This window comes from Lotus japonicus, chromosome 2 (assembly GCF_012489685.1).
Source record: "Lotus japonicus ecotype B-129 chromosome 2, LjGifu_v1.2".
Taxonomy (NCBI): Eukaryota; Viridiplantae; Streptophyta; class Magnoliopsida; order Fabales; family Fabaceae; genus Lotus; species Lotus japonicus.
This window is the reverse complement of record NC_080042.1, coordinates 53,283,773-53,300,706: the sequence shown is the minus strand read 5'-3', so window position 1 is coordinate 53,300,706 and position 16,934 is coordinate 53,283,773. Positions and strand designations below refer to the sequence as shown.

At 39.8% G+C, this 16,934-nt stretch overlaps 1 long non-coding RNA gene and 1 pseudogene across 1 annotated transcript; both read right to left on the bottom strand.

Moving 5' to 3' along the window:
• Positions 1 to 126: 126 nt before the first annotated feature.
• On the bottom strand, positions 127 to 3,144 carry LOC130738329 (uncharacterized). The gene is made up of 3 exons (XR_009019335.1): positions 2,958 to 3,144; positions 1,706 to 1,936; positions 127 to 927 (listed from the first exon to the last, which is right to left on the bottom strand). It is a non-coding gene; the product is annotated as an uncharacterized LOC130738329 (long non-coding RNA).
• Positions 3,145 to 3,289: 145 nt separating this feature from the next.
• LOC130736627 (pentatricopeptide repeat-containing protein At1g12300, mitochondrial-like) lies at positions 3,290 to 11,454 on the bottom strand (annotated as a pseudogene).
• Positions 11,455 to 16,934: the final 5,480 nt, after the last annotated feature.

The window sequence follows — 16,934 nt, the reverse complement described above, 5'->3', positions numbered from 1 at the left end:
ACCCAATAAGAAAGCATACTCTATCAAAAACATATATATCTTGTACAAGTAGATTCAAAGATCCACCATGAGGCACAAAATATGATTAAAGCTCATAAGGGACCTGCCATATTAATATAAATCTAGTCAATCCTCAAAGCAATAAGTCACCTCCAGTAGTTCAGCTTTAATAACTGCATCACTTTGTCTCACAGAACATGCCATAGCAGACAATACAGCAAGTTATAGCAGTAAATACCATGCCTTTTTCATGCTCCCATCATGTATTAGATAACCCAATCCATGGTTCTTTTTCCCAATCATAAAATGAGCAGTTAAACCTCTTTACCAAGGATTTCATTTAAGTCAAACCCAAGACCTCAATTTAATCATGTCCATAACAGATTCTGCATTCACCTGCTCCCCCTTAAAGACCACAGCATTTCTATGAAGCCAAATGCTCCAAATTCCAGCAAACCAAATAACACTCCAAATCGCTCGCTGACTTTTATTTCTCCCCCAAGACTCACGATGCAAGAAATGAGAGCTACATTCCGAAGGGAGCACAGTTTTCACCCCCAGCCAAGAATAGCATACCATCCAGACGCTATATAGGAAAAAACACAACCAAAGAACACATGAGCCGCATCCTCCATATGTCGTTTGCAGAAGTAGCAATGGCCCTCCCTGTTTTGACCAAGTGCCACACCTCTTTTTATCTAGTTGTCCGCAATCGGTAGTCTCCTATGAGCAATCCTCCACGCTAGAGCCACCACTTTAGAATGAACCAGACATTTCCAAATAGCCTTGCAGTATCTATTTTTCAATGGTCCTCTCTTGAGTCACCAACTCCTTTATAGGTCCATATAGTTTGAATTCTCAGGTGGAAGATGTTGCCGGAAAAAGCAAGCAACTGAAAATAGTGGACCAGATTTTCGAGCCGGAACTCTGTGGTTAATGCAGAGAAACATACTGGTTGTGATTAGCTGTAAAATTTTGTTGACACATTAAGTTACATAGAAAATGCTATCTATCCCTATTATAAAAGCTGCAAATACTTTCGAGCAATAACATTACAAACAACTTATTTTTTCCAGCAATAAGTAGTTCCTTGTTCTAGGCCTGGTTATAATCCACAAAACAAATTTCTATAAAACATAAAATGGGTAAAGTTAGATAACATTTATGTTTGGTTGGAACTTCACATGAAAAATAAGAAATACCAGCAAGCCGTTGATAGGAATAGAATTATATTATAGAATAATTGTACAAGCACTGGTTTTCGAGAGCCAGCCTCTCCTAGTTCTGGAATTCGAGAGTCCAGACCTCTCCCACCATAACCCACAACTTCTGAATGAAACAAATAAACAAACACAACCCCTATTTAATAACCACCCCTAGACAGTTACAAGCACACAACTAGCAAATAATAACTGTCCCAATTTAAATAAAAACAACCTCTAACTGCTACTGCTGGCTGCAACTTCTACTGCAGGCACTGTTCACGCTCACTGTTAACACAGTGCCCTATCAGCCGTCAAGCAGATGTTGCAGTTGAGAGCCACAATTTTGAGTAAAATTATCTTACGTACAAGACATATTTTTGAATGTCAAGTGTAGCATCATAATTTGAATACTGGTTGTTCATTTTATGTTTGTCTTCTCAGGAGCTCAAAAGCTTCTCTTATGAAATGTATCAACTCTACCAGAAAATGGATGAACTTACTTGCATCATGTCACCCAGTTTAAAGACAAAAGCACCAGGAATGCGTTTGACATCAACCCACTGGTTTCCATGGAAGCTACTGTCAGAATGAGCTCAGGGAAGTTCTGGCTCAGGAAAATTAAGAAAACTCTTGTTGCACAAGTCCTTAAGGTAGCTGGCATTGAGGCCTAATGCTTCACAGAGAAATTCAAACAGAATTATCCCCAGTTTGAGTACCGGATCATTATGTCTCTGCAAGTAAATAATGTTTAACAATATTAGGAGGGAAAAGATAATCAGTTCCTATTTGCAATCCGATGTTATGATATTTATGACATTCTCTATGTTGCAGACTGCTAAAGTTTGAGACTTTTCTAAAGGTCAAAAAGATTAGCTTAGCTTGTGTAACTACAATTAAAATCTGATTTTCTTGGTATGCAATTGGTAAATGCAACTTGTGAGTAGTTTTGACTTTTGATTGTAAAATTGTAAAACCAACTTTGCTCAGTAGCAAAATTAATTTTAGTGCATTGCTGCAGAACTCTTGAATATATTCAGCAACAGATATCATTGCATTTATGAGGCCTTGGCTGCATAACCTCCTTCTTTTTTCTCCATTTCTTTCATAACACTTGTTCTCGGTATTTATTACATTATAGAAGTGCAGGAGTGAAAGAAAGCAACAAAAAGAGCAGACTCAGACTGCTGATGTCTCTGAGGAAGCTGAAGATAAGCTGTTCTCTGTCATAAGTTATGTTGCAAATAGTGATAATATAACAATCCATTCACAAGTCATGACCAACTTATAGATTAAATGCCTAAACACCAGTTTGCCTGACAAGCCTGATAATACTTTCAATACACAATTTTTATATCATTCCAGTTGTATGCTCAAATTCCGTAAATATAATAAATCACAAAACCCATTACAACTTCCACGTGTGGGAAACTCTAATGCCATGAACCAGTCAAACGTTCAAAGGCCCCTTTTTAGAGGACAATTAAAAAAGTTGGAACAACTCAGCAGGTGTTTATAAGCTTCCCATTTCACTTATGAAGGGAATATAAGGCATCTATCATCATAGCACAGCTGCTGAAAATTCAAAACAATAAATGTGTAGGAAACAGGGTCACATGAAGTTAAAAGTACAAATATTTTGAATCTATTACTTAAGATTAATGAAAACTCTGATACAGAATAAAAGATCCCGCAACACCTAGGTCTAGAGAATGATGGTACCCAATGTGCATCTATTGTAAGCAGCCTCCATACCTTGCATCTGCAATTGGTTTATTCTACTTGAACATTTGGCCTCCATAATCAGAAACCGCAGCAACTCCTACCATCGCAATAAAGCTCCCCCTTCAAAATGGATACTCATGTGAAGACTCAAAAAGGCAAATAAGCCATTGTTATTGTTACAATATCAAAACGAATCTAACACCACATGACTTAAAATAAAAACTAAGGTGCTAGTGAGCCCATTGTGTAGTCCATGATCCTGTTTGTGTGTATCTATAAAATGAAAGACAATAAAATAGATTTGATGATTGTCATCAAAATAAAAAATGTGTAACTAGAAAGTATCTTACCCAGTTTTACTCTTACAATAGGTCTCTAGCAATCATTTCACGAAGAAGTTTCTCAGCCTTGTCATTCTCACCTTTTTCAAAGAGTGAATGAATAATTATTTCAAAAGTTATAGCATTAGGAATACAACCCTCATTTTCCATTTTTGACAGTAAGGCCAACGCTTCATCAAACAAACCTTCTTTACAAAGCCCATTGATCATAATGGTATTGATGACCCTGGTTTATATGATGTTTTTAGGGTTTTTACTGGTAGGTTTTGAGTATTTTTCTTGTGTCTCATGTAGTGTTTCATGCATTCTCATGCATTTTTATCTTTTCTTGAGTCTTTGTTTTGTTTTGGTAATTTTGTAGTTTTATAGGGAGCTTTCTTGCATTTTAAGTTAAGTTTAGGACTTGCATGATTTTCTTTTGTTTTATGAAGGACCTCTTGTGCTAATGAGCTCTTGGAGCTTCTAGAATCTTCCTTGACTTGTTGGTTAGGTTTGGAGAGCAGAAACTGAAGGAGAAAGAAGACCAAGAAGCATGGAATTGATGGAGAACTTAAAGAGGATTGAAAAGAGGAGTTTCAGAAGCCAAAAAGTCCTTTTCAAGCGAGCTGGAGCGCCTAGGCGTTGGCAGGTGCTGGGTAGGCGCCAATTAGCTCCAAAGAGCATGTTTTCAAGATGGAATTGGCGCTCAGGCGCTCTGAATTGGCGCCTGAGCGCCCAGAACAGCCCAGCCTCGCTTATTTTGCCTATAAATAGGATTTTAGTCATTTTCCTTTGTAATCTTTGATACTACTTTCATTTCTACATAAACTCAGAGGTAGAGGATCATCTAGGAGAGTGAGAGAAGGCTTCCAAGCTTGTGTTCAAGGTTCTTAGCCAAGCATGGCTCTTGCCATGCTTCGCTAATCTCTCTTCTTATGCTTTGGTTTTCATGTAATACTTTTCATGTTTAAGTTATAATCTTAAGTTCTTTCCCACATGTTCTTCTTCTTCCCTTGAATCCCATTTTCTGAATTTCAATCTAAGCTTGTATGCATGCTTGCTTTATGCTTTTCTATAATCAGAACGGAAGTTTGTTATAGATTAGGGAACCGATTTGGGATTACCCCTTCTATACTTGCTACTAGGAATAGAGAAAGGGTTGGGGTTTGATGGCCTGAAATTGCATGATCTAAAACCTCATATAAATGACTAAGTACACAAGGAATTGGGCTTAGCTTTTAGTATGAGAGAATTGCTTTTGTGAGGAATCAACTAGTAAGTACATAGGCTATATCATCAAGGAGAGATCCATGAGAACATGTGCATAGGATGATGTACTTAAATTGACTAGTTGAACAAGAACCCAAAGCATGTTCTTTTCTGAGTTTTTGTTTATTTAATCTTTACTACATCGACATATCTCTATTTCAATAAAGCAAACCTTCATACTCAAGACTTAAACTGAATTTAGTCACTCACAATCCCTGTGGTTCGATAATTAAAACCGGGTGGATTCCGTACACTTGCGGATTTACCAACAGGTATATGTATGGACATCTATATGATAGCCTTTTCTCAAAAGATCCTGAAAAATCTCTTGTGCATCCTTCAATCTTCCACCTTTGCACAGTCCACCCAGAAGTATATTGTACGTCCACACATCGGGCTGAATACCCTGGTCTTTAATTTTCTTGATTAGTGCAATGGCTTGGTCAACATGTTGGCTTTTGCATAAAGCGTCCAATAAAGAACTGTAGGTGATTATATTGGCTGGTTGACCTCTAACATGCATCTCATCAAGAAGCTTCCAAGTGTTGAAAAACGTAGAATAACTTATATTATTTTCACGTGAAAAGATACAATAGGGAGGCTCTCTATATATAGAGACCTAGGACAGCAAGTGCTTGCACAGCAAGCAAGTAAACCCTAGATTGTCACTTAAGTGTAGCCGCCACATAGGCAAGGCTAGATAAGTAAAACATAAAATATAAAATATAGAATATTACAAAAATAACCCTGAACTAATTATCTCTAATACTCCCCCCACAAACTGAACTGTGCAGATCTGTCACAGTCAGTTTGTCTCTCAAATCCTTGAACAAAGTGGAGCTGAGGGGTTTGGTGAGAACATCAGCAAGCTGGTCTGGTGCAGAAATATGTTTTACTAACAGCTGGTTTGCTAGGACCTTCTCACGAACAAAGAACAAATCCAACTCCATATGTTTAGTCCGAGAGTGCTGAACCGGGTTATGTGCAAGCATGACTGTACTTAAATTGTCACACAGCACAGTAGGGACAGTAGTTGCAACTTTAAGCTCTTGTAGAAGAGACTGAATCCATAGCATATCTGCTGTAGCATGTGCTAAACTCCTGTATTCAGCCTCACAACTGCTGCGAGCAACAACAGTTTGCTTCCTTGACCACCAAGTAATTAGATTGGGACCAAGGAAGATACAAGCTCCTGAAGTAGACCTGCGATCATTTGGATCAGTAGCTCAGTCTGCGTCACAATAACCAATTAAGGACAATGGAATGCTGCATGGAGCAGGCTTCAGAATCAAACCACAATGTTGTGTCCCTTTGAGATACCTCAAAATGCGCTTCACTGCCAGCCAGTGACTCTCTTGAGGCTGTGCCATGAACTGGCAGACTTTATTAATAGAAAAACTCAGTTCTGGTCTCGTGATAGTGACATATTGTAGGGCGCCTACAGTGGACCGATAGAGAGTAGGATCTTGAAAGGGAGTACTACCTTCTCTAATAAGCCTCAAACCAGTCACCATAGGAGAAGAAATAGGTCGACAATCCTCCATCTTGGTCTTTTCAAGTAAGTCCCTTATATATTTTCTTTGAGACAAAAGAATTGAGTGATCTGCCAAGTGCTTCACCTCAATACCCAAAAAGTAGTGAAGTTGCCCAAGATCTTTCAAAGCAAAAACTGCTTTTAACTTGGACACAAACAATTTGACCAAAGATTCTGAGGGACCAGTAACTATAATATCATCTACATATACCAATGCATACATGGTGGCGGTAGAAGTAGTGTAGACAAACAGCGAAGGATCACACTTGCTAGAGACAAAACCAAACTGCAAGAAGGCTGATCTTAACCTCTCGTACCAAGCCCGTGGGGCCTGCTTAAGGCCATAAAGAGCTTTATTCAGGCGACAAACCAAGGTTCTATCACTAGCTTCAAATCCTGGAGGTTGTGTCATATACACTTCCTCTTCCAGAATGCCATTAAGGAAAGCATTATTGATATCAAGTTGTTGAATACACCAGTGATTGGTAACAGCCAGAGTCAACATCACCCTAATGGTGACTGGTTTCACAACAGGGGAGAAAGTCTCCTTGTAATCAAAGCCAAACTGCTGATGAAACCCCTTTGCAACCAGTCTTGCCTTGAGTTTCTGTACTGAGCCATCAGGGCATTGTTTGACCCTAAAAACCCATTTGCAGCCTATGGGTTCTCTGTTCAGAGGCAACGGAACCAGTGTCCACGTGCCATTTGCATGAAGAGCATCAATTTCTTCTTGCATAGCGGACTTCCAACCTGCATCCTGCAAAGCTTGCTTAACAGAGGTTGGTTCAACCATGGTTAGTAACAAGGTTGGATTCAATCTTGGTTTAAAAATTCCACTTTTAGATCTAGTCTGCATGGAATGAGTGTTAGGGCCATGATAAGAACTTTGTTCTGCCAATGCAGAAGAGGAAGTGGAGGATGAGGTAGAATGTGACAAGGACTCAGGAGAAGGCTCACCATGTGAATGGTGAGGAGAAGAAGTAGACTGATTTTCATGATGAATGATTGATGATGAATGCGGTAAAGAAGAGGGATTCTGATTTTGGGAAGTTGACTCTGAAGTGTGGTGAGCTAAAGGACTCTCAACAGAATGTGGAGTAGTGAGAGGTGAGTCAATAGTGACCTGTGGTTGCTCAACTTGTGGAACAAGAGGAATAGTAGCTGGTATAAAGCTTGACTCTGAATCTGTTTGGGGTGGACTAGAGGGAAAAAGTTTTGGATAAGGAAAACTGGTTTCATGAAAGACAACATCCTTAGAGATAATGATTTTACCCTCTGCAGTTAAGCATTTGTAACCTTTGTGCATAGTGGAATAGCCAAGAAATACACATTCTTGAGACCGGAATTCAAGTTTATGCTTATTGTAAGGTCTCAAGTGAGGGAAGCATGAACAACCAAAAACATGCAAGGATTTGTAATCTGGTTGAACCTTATACAACTTAGTATAGGGAACCTGAAAATCAATTGAGGCTGTTGGTAGTCTATTTATGAGATATACTGAAGTGAGAAAGGCTTGATCCCAAAACTTATAGGGAAGTGAAGCATGAGAGAGTAAAGTCAAACCTAACTCCACGATGTGTCTATGCTTCCTCTCAACCACACCATTTTGGTGGTGAGTATGTGGACAAGCAACCCTATGCCTGATGCCATTGTCAGTGAGAAACGTAGAAAGAGGGCGAAATTCTCCTCCCCAATCAGATTGGACTGAAAGAATAGGGGTTCCAAACAACAACTCAACCTGTTTCTTAAACTGCTGAAAGACTGTGAGGGTTTCAGATTTGGCTTTTAGCAAATAAATCCAAGTGAAACGACTATAAGCATCAACAAAGGAAACATAGTATCGAAAGCCACCAGAAGAAAGAAAAGGAGCCGGCCCCCACAGGTCAGTGAAGATTAATTCTAAAGGTTTAGAGTAAACAGTTGTAGAAGAAGGTGAATGTAACTTATGAGACTTGCCAATAACACAAGCTGGACAAAAATCAAGATCAGTTTTATTAGGCATAGCAATATTACATGCTTGCAAAATTTGCTTCATTACATTGATACTCGGATGGCCTAGCCTAGAGTGCCAAGTATTGAAAGAAACTGAATTACAGGAAGGAAAAACATTATTCAAAGACACTGGATGTGGAAGACTTTGAGGAGGAGACTTGGCATCCAAAAGTGATGGAAAGTGATAGAGACCGTCAGGACCAACTGAGCCATACAGCAACACAGCCTTAGAACCCTGAGATTTAACAACACAAAAAGTTTCATGAAACTCAAAGAAGACTTTGTTGTCTTTACAAAACTTACTGACACTTAGAAGATTTTTGGTTATCATGGGAACATGCAGTAGATTTTTAAGAACAAGTGTAAGACTAGAATCAAAAGGAGATTTAAACCAAGAAGATCCATGAGAGGAAATACTCAAACCTTGTCCGTTGCCTATAAAGACATGATCTGGTCCTTCAACGGGTTGTCCATGGTGAATATTCTGCTCAGTTGGTGTGACATGATGAGTTGCTTCGGAGTCAGGATACCACTCTGTAGGAGCTGGTGGTCGTTGATAATTCTGAACAATGTTACCTGGTTGCAGGGATGTTGCCCCTGCTGCCAAGAAGCTTTGTGCTGGAACTGAAGAGGATGCAGCACATCCCTGAAACTGAGGTGGAGTAGGGAGAAGAGGAGGTGCTTTGTTTCCTCCCTGAACATTCTGAAGGGGAGAAGGAGCAAGCAAAGGTATTGTCTGGAAGTTCTGTGCATAACCAGGGAACTGCTGAAACTGCGGAGAAGCCATTGATGCATAATTCTGTGATAAACAAGGGTTGAGAAACTGCTGATATGCAGGAGAGGCCAAAAAATTCAGACTTGGTGCACCAGGAGGTTGGACAATATTAGTGGCTGAAATGGGTGAATTATGTGTTGGTGCTCCACTGTTTCCATAAGTATGTGGGTTGGGACCACCATAGAAGTTTTGATAATTCTGGGGAGGTGGTGATGCAACAAAATTTTGATTGAACCGGTGATAGCATACTGCTGTAGTGTGCCCTATTTTAATGCAGACTTGGCACTGTACAGAATTTCGACCACGACCTCTACCTCCACCTCCACGACCTCTACCTCCATTGTTTCCTCTGTCACCAGCATAGTTTCCTTCCTGCCACTGATTTTGTGGAACAGATTGAGGGTGTTGGTGATTAGCAGCATTTGTTTTAGTAGGTAGGGTCTGTGGGACCTGTTTTCCAGCAGTTGCTGTATTGACGGTGAACTCCGTTGCAGCACTGCGTTTATTCTTTTCAATCCGTGCTTCTTGGGCCAATAAGAGAGCACCTATCTCTTGAATTGACAAGGACTGAAACTTACTATTCATGGAGCAAAGGCTGATAAGAGTCTCATATTCACTAGGAAGTCCTTCTAGCACTATATCAACATGCTCTTTGTAAGACACTGGATCTCCAATAGCACTCAGAGAATCTGCAATTGACTTGATCTGCTGAAGATAATCACTCACACTCTTTGAGCCAAGACTCAAATTGCGAAGTTCTATTCGCAATGACGTGATTTTGCTTCTGTGCGTGTGAAGAATCCACTGTGCAAACGCTGCCACAGTTGATGAGAGTATTTGCAACCTATCATCTGAGTAAGTACGTCACGAGAGAGTGTAGATTGGAGCCATGTGAGAAGATAGGCATCTTGCTGCTCCCACGCGAGATACGCAGGGGAAAATTGATCAAGGGCTTGATCAATATCATTCAGATATTTGTCTGGAATTTTTGGATCAACGAGAAATCGCTGCAGCCGATGAGAGGTGACAACTGGTTCTACTTGTTGCTTCCAAAGAAGAAAATTGGAATCAGTGAGTTTCTCAGCGATGGAGAGAGGATATTTCCCCAACGGAGATGGAGCGGAAATAGAGAGAGGAATGGCAGTGGTTGTCGCACCAGTTGGCTGCCGTTTTGGCGACGGCGGTGGCGACGAAGGAGGGGTTTGGTTGACTGCCGCCATGTGCGCAGTCTTTAGGCTCTGGATACCATGTTGAAAAACGTAGAATAACTTATATTATTTTCACGTGAAAAGATACAATAGGGAGGCTCTCTATATATAGAGACCTAGGACAGCAAGTGCTTGCACAGCAAGCAAGTAAACCCTAGATTGTCACTTAAGTGTAGCCGCCACATAGGCAAGGCTAGATAAGTAAAACATAAAATATAAAATATAGAATATTACAAAAATAACCCTGAACTAATTATCTCTAATACCAAGCATGAGAGACTCTCCCCGATTTTCATAAACCATCAATAAGAGAATTGTAAGTCACTATATCAGGAATAATCATTTTGCAATCCATTTCTGCAAGGAGATTCAAGGCTTCATTCACCATTTTCATCTTACATAATCCGTTAATCATGATACTGTAGCTCAGAACATCAGGAAACACTCCCATTTGGGTCATGGTGTTGAATACAGCTTGGGCTTTGTTCACTTCATTAACTAAGCAATACCCATCCATCAAAGAATTATAAGTAACAACATTAGGTTTCACACCCTGCTTCATCATCACAGCTAACATGTTCTTAGCTTCTCTCACCTTTCCTTCCTTGCATAAAGCATCAACCAATATACTAAAAGTATAAACATTTGGGTCGATGTTTTTTGTTGTCATTTCATCTAACAAAGAAATTGCTTGTTTCAATTGACCAACAATGCAAAAGCCATATATTAAAGCACTTAACGTGACTACATTAGGAGGAATTCCCTTGACAATCATTTCAGAATATAAATTGCAAGCATGACTTACAAGTTTATCTTTACACAGGCTATCAATGATGATGTTGTACATTACCACATCAGGTTTAATCCCTCGCCCTTGAATCCGCCTAAGCAACTCCAAAGCAGCTCTTGTTTCACCCATTTTACATAGGCCATTGATCAAGGTTCCATAACTGACTTGGTTCAACCGAAATCCCTGAGCTAGCACGTCATCATGAAATTGCAGTGCTTTGGGGACCTTGCCGTGAAGACAGAGACCTTTGATGAGAGTATTGAAGGTGATGGTATCAGGCTGATAACCTCTCTTGAGAAAGATGTTCATAGTAACAAGGCTTGGCTTGATTCCAGTAAACTCCATTTGGCGAGAAAGCGATATAGCGGTGGAGTAATGCTTCTTCTTAACGAGGGAAGTTAAAATCTTACCGAATTCGAAAATGGGTGGGGTAGGTTGCATTTGGAGTAAGCGATTGAAGTGTGAGACGGCATCACCAGGATTGTGAAAGGAAGAATGAAAGCGAGAGTGAGAGTGAGAGTGAGAGTGAGAGTGAGAAAGAAAGGGGACAGCATCATCAACATTGTGAAAGGAAGAATGAAACCGAGAGTGAGAGTGAGAAAGAAAGGGAAAGCTCCTGAACCTTAAAAATGGTGACATTGAAGGAGTGGACGCTGCTATGAGTTTCGTCGATGCCGCGACGGAGGTTACTTTGTAGGTTTTGTGGATACTTTTCGGTTAGAGAGAACCAAAAAAAGTAGAAAAAGAATTAGAGCCTAAGAGAGTACTCCATACATGAGAAACGAGTTTTTTATGATTCTGGTTTGTTTAAAATCTTTCTTGATACATAGTGCTCAATGATTAATTTCTAGGATTAGATGTTTAAAAAGTCCAACTATCCTTCTCTATACATTGGCGGTTGCCTTCGCAACAATACTCCCTCCGTTCCGTTTTAATTGTCCACTTTGAATAAAAAAATTTGTTCCTATACATCTGTCCACTTAGAGTTTCAAGAGAGCATTAAATGATGTTTTTCCGAGAAATGTCCTTGCAGGAACAATAAATGAGGAAAGATAATATATATTTTAAAGGGTGAAATAGGAAATCAAATCTTTTATGAAAAGTAACAAAATTAATTGCACTCCTTAATATGTGTGTTTCTTCTCTTCTTGAACAGTTAAATAGGAACGGAGGGAGTATTAAGGAGTGGTATTTTGGCTTTATGGGAGCTGGTGCAGAGGATGATATTCTTCATATGAAGCTTAGTGCTATTTTCCATGGCTTGCACGAGGCTTGAGATCGGGGAAACATAAGGGTCATTTAATACTCATATTCCTTTTTTGTTGTGTCTTTGATCGAAACTCCACCTCCGGGCTTTCATGTGTGTGCAGTCCTCATTGCTAATATTAGGGACCTGCTTGACAGACAGTGGGAGGTTCGGGTTGCCCATTCTCTGCAAGAAAGCAATGCGTGATTTTTTGGCCAAGGTTAGGGCTCGTCAAGATGTTGGCTTTACTTTCACGACCCTTTGACGGATCTTACTCTTCATCTCTTGGCGGATGATATAGGGACTAGTTTTTCTCGTGCTTAGTAGTTTCGGGTGTTTTATGTTTGTTTTTTTTTCTTGTACCAAAAATACAATTTGTCTCTTAATTGTTTTCATAAATTTTATGTTGTTTTTATTTTTCCTGATATTTCAAATTTATCTCTTTAACTTTCTCTATTCGCCTCATTTTCTTCTCCAAAACCTTCAATTATATTATTTATTGGGTTAAGGGTCATACCTGTGTTTGTAAAAGTGTTTGATTTTGGTCTCTTAGCCAAAAAATGACGATTAGTGGCGGTTTTTTTGACTGAGGGACCAAAATTAAACGTTTTTACAAACACATGTGAAGGTATGAAAAACGGTAGAAAGGGGGGGTTTGAATAACGTTTTCAGTACAAAACTTCCACCTTAAAGATTTTGACAAATCTTTCGATAACTTAAGTGCTAAAGATAAGAGATAGAGAAACACACAAGGATTTTATCCTGGTTCACTTGATAAATCACTCAAGCTACTCCAGTCCACCCGTTAAGGTGATTTCTTCCTTCTTAGAATGAAGGCAATCCACTAATCAGGTAAGAGTTACAACTGCACTTGAAACCTACAAGTGACTAACAATTACACTGACTTAGCTCACACTAAGATTCACTCTCTTAGTCTTCTCTAGGATCCGATCAACCTTGATCTCCTAAAGGAACTAAACAAACTGTTTATCAAAGAAATGTTTACAAGAGATTTGCTTCTAAAAAGCTAATAGTAAACTCAATGAATTTCAGATGAAAGAAAGCTTAGAATATTTTTGATATGTCTTGCGCGTATGTGTTGCTTCTTCTAGCCGCTTCTTTCAATCTTCAGCCTCTATATATACTCCAAGGATTAGGGTTGAGCGTTGCATGGGAAATGCTACCGTTGGAGGGCAGTTCTGGAAAATCCAGCTTCTGCTGTGGCTGAGAACGTTAGGTAGGTCATCAGGAAGGTACACTTGCTTTTGTACTTGGATAGCGACTTGACCTTTTAACCTAGGAGACTTCTGATCAGAGGAATGCTTCGTATTGGAACTTGTGAAGCCGGTTGATCAGAGTCAGAGGGAAAGCACAGATCCTCTGACCATTGTATCTTCTGATTCTGAACTCAGAGGGAAGAACATGGCCTTCAGAGTTTCTTGCTTCTGGACTTCAGAGTTTCCACTATTCAGCTTCTGGATCTTCAGAGTCTTCTACACCATCAGAACATCTGAACCTTCAGTGTTTCTTGGTTATCAGAACTTCTGGATCTTCAGAGCTTCTAGCGACTGAGTCCACATCAGAGTTTGTATAGCTTCAGAACTTCTGAAGCTTTTCCACTGTTCATACTGAACATGGTGAATGCGAAAGCGTTGCTTGGGTTACCCTTTATACACAGTGCTTCTGATTTGTGTGAGATTGAGTTTGTAAGATCAAGTTTTGATCTAGTAGTACAACTCTATGTTTTGATGATTACAAGTTAACCTTTTGATATGAACAATTGTGGTACTCTAACGTGTTTTTCTGAGTGTGCTATTTACAGGCTCTGACCTCAACTCAATCTCGCACAAATCAGAAGCACTGTGTATAAAGGGTAACCCAAGCAACGCTTTCGCATTCACCATGTTCAGTATGAACAGTGGAAAAGCTTCAGAAGTTCTGAAGCCATACAAACTCTGATGTGGACTTAGTCGCTAGAAGCTCTGAAGATCCAGAAGTTCTGATAACCAAGAAACACTGAAGGTTCAGATGTTCTGATGGTGCAGAAGACTCTGAAGATCCAGAAGCTGAATAGTGGAAACTCTGAAGTCCAGAAGCAAGAAACTCTGAAGGCCATGTTCTTCCCTCTGAGTTCAGAATCAGAAGATACAATGGTCAGAGGATCTGTGCTTTCCCTCTGACTCTGATCAACCGGCTTCACAAGTTCCAATATGAAGTATTCCCCTGATCAGAAGTCTCCTAGGTTAAAAGGTCAAGTCGCTATCCAAGTACAAAAGCAAGTGTACCTTCCTGACGACCTACCTAACGTTCTCAGCCACAGCAGAAGCTGGATTTTCCAGAACTGCCCTCCAACGGTAGCATTTCCCATGCAACGCTCAACCCTAATCCTTGGAGTATATATAGAGGCTGAAGATTGAAAGAAGCGGCCAGAAAAATAGCAAGAAGCAATACACACGCGCAAGACATATTCAAAAATATTCTAAGCTTTCTTTCATCTTGTAATTTATTTAGTTTACACTCAGCTTATTTAGAAGCAAACCCTTGTAAACACCAACCTCAAACAGTTGTTTAATTTTCCTTAAGGGACCGGGTAGGTCAGTATCCTTAAGAAGACTAAGAGAGTGAATCTTAGTGGTAGTTCCTTTAGGAGATCAAGGTTGATCGGATCCTAGAGAAGACTAAGAGAGTGAATCTTAGTGTGAGCTAAGTCAGTGTAATTGTTAGTCACTTGTAGGTTTCAAGTGCAGTTGTAACTCTTACCTGATTAGTGGATTGCCTTCATTCTAAGAAGGAAGAAATCACCTTAACGGGTGGACTGGAGTAGCTTGAGGGATTTATCAAGTGAACCAGGATAAAATCCTTGTGTGCTCTTCTATCTCTTATCTTTAGCACTTAAGTTCTCGAAAGATTTGTCTAAATCTTTAAGGTGGTAGTTTTGTACTGAAAACGTTATTCAAACCCCCCCTTTCTACCGTTTTTCATACCTTCAATTGGTATCAGAGCGCAAGTTCTGATTACCACACCTAACAGTGTTCAGTGATCCGGGCCGGTGTGAAAAACAATGGCTGCCACCACCAGTGAAACTCAAAGAGATGGTTACAACGCAAAGCCTCCTATGTTCGATGGTCAAAGGTTCGAATATTGGAAAGATAGACTGGAAAGTTTCTTTCTGGGTTTCGATGCAGATCTCTGGGATATTATTGTGGATGGCTATGAGCGTCCAGTTGATGCAGATGGCAAGAAGATCCCAAGGTCAGAGATGACTGCAGATCAAAAGAAGCTGTACTCACAACATCACAAAGCAAGAGCAATTCTTCTAAGTGCTATTTCCTATGAGGAGTACCAGAAGATTACAGATCGTGAGTTTGCTAAAGGCATTTTTGATTCTCTGAAGATGTCTCATGAAGGAAACAAGAAAGTCAAAGAATCAAAGGCATTGTCTTTGATCCAAAAGTATGAATCCTTCATCATGGAGCCAAATGAGTCCATTGAAGAAATGTTCTCCAGATTTCAACTGCTTGTAGCTGGCATACGACCTCTCAACAAGAGCTACACAACAAAAGATCATGTCATAAGGGTCATCAGGTGTCTTCCTGAAAGTTGGATGCCTTTGGTGACTTCAATAGAGCTCACGAGAGATGTTGAGAATATGAGTTTAGAAGAACTCATCAGCATTTTGAAATGCCATGAGCTGAAGCGCTCAGAGATGCAAGATATAAGGAAAAAGTCCATAGCCTTGAAATCCAAATCTGAAAAGGCTAAAGTTGAGAAGTCAAAGGCTCTCCAAGCTGAAGAAGAAGAATCTGAAGAAGCATCAGAAGACTCTGATGAAGATGAGCTGACTCTGATCTCCAAGAGACTCAACCGCATCTGGAAGCACAGGCAGAGCAAGTTCAAAGGCTCTGGAAAGGCAAGAGGAAAGTCTGAATCCTCAGGTCAGAAGAAGTCATCAATCAAGGAAGTCACTTGCTTTGAGTGCAAAGAATCAGGGCACTACAAAAGTGACTGTCCAAAATTGAAGAAGGACAAGAAGCCAAAGAAGCACTTCAAGACCAAGAAGAGTCTGATGGTGACATTTGATGAATCAGAGTCAGAGGATGTTGACTCTGATGGTGAAGTCCAAGGACTCATGGCCATTATCAAAGACAAAGGAGCAGAGTCAAAGGAAGCTGTTGACTCTGACTCAGAATCAGAAGGAGATCCTAACTCAGACGATGAAAATGAGGTATTTGCTTCTTTCTCTACCTCTGAACTGAAACATGCTTTGTCTGATATCATGGATAAGTATAACTCCTTATTGTCTAAGCATAAAAAGTTGAAAAAGAACTTATCTGCTGTCTCCAAGACTCCTTCTGAACATGAGAAAATTATTTCTGATTTGAAAAATGAAAATCATGCTTTGGTAAATTCTAACTCTGTGCTTAAGAACCAGATTGCTAAGTTAGAAGAAATTGTTGCCTGTGATGCCTCTGATTGTAGAAATGAATCTAAGTATGAAAAGTCTTTTCAAAGATTCCTAGCTAAAAGCGTGGATAGAAGCTTAATGGCTTCAATGATCTATGGCGTAAGCAGAAATGGAATGCATGGCATTGGCTATTCTAAACCAATTAGAAATGAGCCTTCTGTGTCTAAAGCTAAATCCTTGTATGAATGCTTTGTTCCCTCTGGTACCATATTGCCTGATCCTGTACCTGCTAAAGTTGCTAAACATCCTCTTAAAAAGGGATCCTTCTCTATGACTAAATATCATGCAAATATTCCTTTAAAATATTATGTTGAGACACCCAAGGTGATCAGAACCTCTGGGGTAACTAACAAAAGAGGACCCAGAAAGTGGGTACCTAAGGACAAAATTATCTATGTTGCAGATATC